Source organism: Electrophorus electricus, chromosome 26 (genome assembly GCF_013358815.1).
Source record: "Electrophorus electricus isolate fEleEle1 chromosome 26, fEleEle1.pri, whole genome shotgun sequence".
Taxonomy (NCBI): Eukaryota; Metazoa; Chordata; class Actinopteri; order Gymnotiformes; family Gymnotidae; genus Electrophorus; species Electrophorus electricus.
Window position 1 is genome coordinate 4,569,490 of NC_049560.1, and position 6,000 is coordinate 4,575,489.

A 6,000-nucleotide genomic window follows, 5' to 3' on the forward strand; every position below is an offset into this window, starting at 1 on the left:
AGTCTGAGTTATTCCAATAATTGCACAGTTCTACAATTACTGCACCGTCCCATTCTTCCTGCAGTTTCCAACCCCCATAATTGTCACACAATCCCGCAGTGAACATAGTCTCTTAAACCAGCCTGTAGTTATTACACAGTCCCTCAGATAATTCACAACTGTTCGGGCCAGAGTTAGACTCTGAGCAAGAGGCTCCTGAACAAGTTTGAGAATCAAGAATATGTGATGTTTTTGAATGGTTAGTTATGAACTTTGTCACTTTGACATTTCTTATTGTGTGTTTGCTAAGTCAGCTAAGGTCACATAGTCTTCTTGGCTGTGTTGCGGACAACCCACTGCTAGAGACTGGAATGTTTATAATATGTTTATGTAGTGTCACGGTGTTTACATGTAGATAATTAATGTTAACATTAATTAACATTAATGTTAGAAACCGGGTTATAGACTGCTTTGGCCGAAGGGACAGTAAAACATAATGGGTGGGCATGTCTTTAATCATTTTTTGAAAGCAAGAACTATATTCAGAGCCTGATTCAGGGAGGGATGTGAGGAGATGCCAGTCCCCCATTAGGAAGAACCATGGGAACAGCCATGCCCCTTGATAAACGTAGCATTTCCTTTTCCACCCTCTTTGGATTAACGTGATGTCTGCTTTCACGCTAACCTTATGTGCAATTTACACACCACGCCTTGAGTGCATCAGGAATTCTTTGTGCCAAACATCTATCAGGACAGATGAAGTGGTTGCATAGAATCACAGGCTTTTCTCTTTTCACCAGTAACTCGGTGGAGGGTTTGGTACGTCCTGCATCTGCCTTAGATAATGCAGGAATTAAATCTTTGGACTTTCTTCAAAAAGGAAATAGTAACCAGAATAAACTAGTGAAAGATATTTGGAGTTAATAAGACTGGAAATTTATTCCTATAATCTTAGGGGATTGTCTTAATATTAAATTAAAGGTTTAAAAAATGCTAAATGCTAATATAAAATTTGACATCAGCTGCATTTTCAAGACAAAACCTGCTAAATGTGATATTACTGCTAGCAATGTAGCTAACGCTACATTACACCTGTGCATTTAAACCACATAAAGACTCAGAGAAAGGGCTTGATAAGCCGAGCTTATTATACTGGCTCAAACCAAAATATAAAAAACAAAAATGTAAACTTAAGCAGAAAACTAAAACGTTGTGTGGCCAAACATGCACTTTTGAAAAGCTTTCAAAACTGGTGGCAACAGTGACCAATCGTTCATGTCGAGAGCTGCTCTGGTTTACACAGAGCAAAGCTTGCAGAAACTGGGATCTGATACAATGTGAAGAAGCAAGATTTGGCAATGGTAAGTTCACCTTTTTTTTTAAATACTTGTATTTCCCCACAAATGCAACCGCAAATCCCTGTTTTAGGAAAGGTTTTGTTGCCAGTCCTGCTTTATACAGACCCAGTGAGACAAAGAGGCTTGCACACACATGTTTTTGCCAACTGTAGCTGGTACATTGCCACCAAAAATATACTTTATCCATTCAGCTGTTCTGTACCCTAATCCTGGAGGAAGGGGAGCTAAATCTGAACAATTTGCTACTCCCATATTTTTTGACTTAGTCAGCTCACTAAATAGGTATGTGGATAGGTAGGCACTCCAGATACTCAAATGTATGCGCACAAGCACTGGAAAAAAAAAAGTTTTTCATAATATGTCCACTTTAAAGATAGAAAGCCAATAAGTTGTTTAGTATCATACAACAATTTTAATACTTTTTAAAATGTTTTCTGGATCTTTAAAGGGCTTAGAGTCAATCTTCAGTGTGGTTGTCTTTCCACTGGAGTGTGAAAATGTTCTTCCTACAGAGACCGTTAATCCCATTTTACCCAAGCAACACTTCAACGTGGTAACAGGCAAAACTGAGGAGTCATTTAAGGTAATACCACATAAAGCCATGCAAGACAACATTAGTGACTAATCAAGGCTTTCCTCTGACCTAATTTATTCTGTATTATTTGTGTTATTAATGTTGTTACTTGAATATGGTTGTCACAAGAGTCTTAATTTTATGTATTTTTGTTTCAGAATTTCCCGAGTTGGGTCACACAAACAAGTTAATCACCACAGCAAGAGCACAAAGTATATGTTTCTTCCAAACATGGCTGGCACGGGTAATTTCCATCCAAACATGGACAGCAAGAGAGAGACATTAGCATTGCATGAAAATGCTTAATTTGCATCGCATGTAAGAAACCCTGCCCTTTTGTATAGCCTACTGGCCAAGGACAGTATGAACTGAATAAAATTAATTGGAGAAATCAAATCAGCAAATTAAATGCAGCCAAACAGGGTGTCGTGGTGAACGAAAAGCAGGGAGAAATGGTAATAGATGTTGTTTTTTTCTGTCAGAAGTGGGTCTCTTAGATGTCCTCAGTTGTTTACTCAAACGAGTGTCCAGACCCTTCATCTCAGGAGATCAAACATCACAGTGGTGTAGCAGAAAGCATTCTTTACAACCATCTCCCCTCATTCTTTCTGAGGAGGTGGAACAAACCAGGCAAAAGAAACCAATCTCTCACACTAGTTCTTTCCTTATTCAGCCTCAGCTTCTGCAAAGGACAAAAACATCCAACATATGCTTTGAATTTTATGTCGAAGCAGGCTTGCTCGGGCTTTCCGTTCTGGGTTTTGCTCACTGCATGTGGGGAGTTGTTTGGAATGCTGATGTGGAAACCTAATTACTAATGCATCATTTGAATAGTGAGACCAGACTAATTCCCTAATGATCCGCATTTATTCGTTAAGAAAGAAACATTGCAAAATTAAAACGACCTACCGACCAAACCAAATTTATTTATATAGCACTTTTTACAACAGCAGTCTTCATGAAACAGCTTTACAAATGTGTGAGCTTAAGCCCCCATTGAACAAGTCAAAGGCGACAGCGGCAAGGAAAAACTCCCCAAGAGTATCAGGGAGAAACCATGAGAGGAACCAAGACTCAAAGGACACCACAACAAGAACAAAATAAATAGTAAAGAACAAACTAGATGATAAGAACCAGTAAGCAATAGAGCTTTATTATGGGTTTCGAAACCCCTCTGTGCAGGAATGACCCAGAAAGAGCCAGTTAGCCTAGAGCTTTCTCTGTGTTCTGGCAGGTGAGGAGGATGGGTAGAGTTGGGGTGAGAAAGGTTAGTACAGGCACACAGTTGAAGCGCTCATTGACATTGCACTTTGGGTCCACTAGGTGGAGCCAAACTGTTCTGTGTAACTCATTGTATTAAAAAAAGGAAAATAAACAAATGACATCATAATGAATACAGCTGGCTCAGGAGAGAGGCACATGTAATGAGGCAAAGGTACCACGGCACAAACGCTGGTTGCAGCATTCCAAATGTCCTGGGTGTCTCTGGATTCAAATGCCGTTTCTTGCATTAGTTTTCATGTGGACTGCCAAAAAAAATCTGAATTACCAACAAAAGCTTGAACTTGTCCCTGTCATCTTTGTAATTTTCTCTTCTAGGAACTATTCACGTCAGTCTTAGTTCTTTAGCACTTCGTACACCTGTGTTTTGTTTTTGTTTTTTGGGGGGTTTTTCTTTGGGGGGGGGGGGGTGTATGTTTTATGCATGATTTCTTGCATGCCTTTGTGCTTTGGAGAGGGATACTTATTGTTCTGTCAAATCTGTGTATGCTGTTTTCTTATGCACTGAAAAGAGTCAGACATCTGCTGTACGGATGATTAGTGCACATCTTCAAAAAGAAATTTAAGGAATATCAGTGCCATCTTTGCAATATCAAACCATAAAACATATCAGTGCTTTTAATTTTGTATCTAACATCTCATCCACTAATGTCAACTTCAGCGGCCCCCAGAAGACGTTCACAGTAGGAGGCATTTAGCTTTTCTGAAGTTTAAAGAAACCTCACAATTTTTTAAATTACAGACGAGGTGCTGAATGCCATCACGAGCTCAGCAGCGCTGTTTGTTTACACCAAAAATACAGAATACCAAAAAAGCAGCCTACTGTCCATTAATTTACAGCATTTGGCAATCGGTCTTATTCAGAACGACTTAAGTATTTATCCGTGTGAGAGTGTGTGTGCTCTCTGGGAACTGGACTGATGAGCTGGGTGTACCACTCTACCTGCTCTATCCAGTATTACACACTCCTTTATCTTGCCCTGGATAAGAAAAATATGAATTTGAATATTCATTAGAGAAACTGTTTTTTTTTACTTAGAGGACAGTCTAGGAAGAACCATCTGTCATCTTTTTTAGAGCCCACTCTATCTCACCACTTTAACCAATGAATTTCTAGGTTAAAACAGCACTGAAAAGGCAATTGTTTTAACAAAAACTATGTATTTTTTTTTTTACTTTTTTTAATTTTTAAAGAATATCAGTTTGTCACATAGATGTGGTGAACAAATTCAGCTGTTTGAAACAAGCTCTACAAATGTTGTTTGCTTGGATTAGAAGAAGGTTTGCGGCCAACAATTAAACAGTGCAAAGGCACTTTTCCCTTGTGTTGACAGCAACAGGGAACTGGCAGACATGTCCATGGCCCTTGGCTCCACTGATCGCTTTCCTCGCTGTTTCTGGCAGCTATGTCGGCATGCCACTCTCGGGTTGACCCCTCCCTGGATTCACTCCCAGCAGAAAGGGAGGGGTTTCATGGAGGCAGAACCATGGAGTTTTTCATACTGGCATTCTTTCCTGCAATCAACAGGAACATGCCTCTCCAGGCCTGTTTTACACCTTTGTTGAGAATGAATGGGCGATGCTGGGGCCGGTATCATATTGTTCCCAGGTACTCCAGCTTCCTTACATTTTAAGGCAGAGGTATTCAGCTCCAGACCGCAAATCTGAAATCTGGTCCTGGAAGTTGAGTTAATTTAGCTCTTAGAAGATAAATTATTCAAATCGCAGTCATTCAACTCCAAGTACCATGGATTTTCCAGCCTACTAATGCCTAGGAGATAGAGAGAGGGAGAGCAATCTATTATGTTACATGTTCAGTTAACTATCAGTGATTACAAGACCAGAAACTGGATTTGAGATCTGGAAGATTTGAAGTCTGGAATACCTCTGGTCTAAGACCTCAGCTTAATTTTTTAGCCAGTATCTCAGGCATGCTCCGACAGAAAAAAATGTATGAAAGTTATATATTTGATAAATTGCCAAGTTCTAAATGAAAACTTTATGATGGCGTGGACACCACACATGGGGTAAGTGAGATGCATGTCAGGTTTGCATTCAGGCCTCATCGTAACTACAAGTTTTGAGCTTGCACATTTTCATTCGTTGGCAGTAGAGAGTTTGCATATATTAATAGGTGATTCTATTGCCATTGCTCTTTTCAGGGTAACAGCAATATTACATGTCTGACTTGACAATAAGAAGGGAGGGATCACAGAAGGAGGGTTTTTCTGAAGATTTAAAATGTGATCCAGCCCCTCGGAATCTCTCACACCAAATAAGAACACTACAGCCAATACCATATTTTACTATGAAATGAGAACAGACAAATCTGCATAGTTCTCCACAGAATACAAAGGTCTAATTTTGTTTTCTAATGTGTAGCCTATTGTAATATTTAAAATATAGACCTGTTGAAAAATAAGATGATATTCTCTCATTTTGAACTGAATGTTTTATTTGGGTTGTGTTTAAATGTACAATTTCACCAAAACTACACTTTCTGATATAGTTTTACAGTAGACAAAAATATATAAACAATAATAAATATAAAACTGTACCTGTTACTCATTAAACAAGCCTGCACTGGCTTATTACTTTAGGTGAAGTTCTGATCAAAGTTTATCCATTATTCATAATGCTGGTCAAAAATGCTGGTCAAAAAGAGTCTGAAAACTGTCATTATTCAACAAGATTTTAAGAAACTGAGTATAATATATAGATTGAACCATCCTAATTTTGGGCTAGGGATCTCACTTCATTAGCAGGATTAAACATGTGACTCTGGTGTAAGCCTACAGACACAACAAA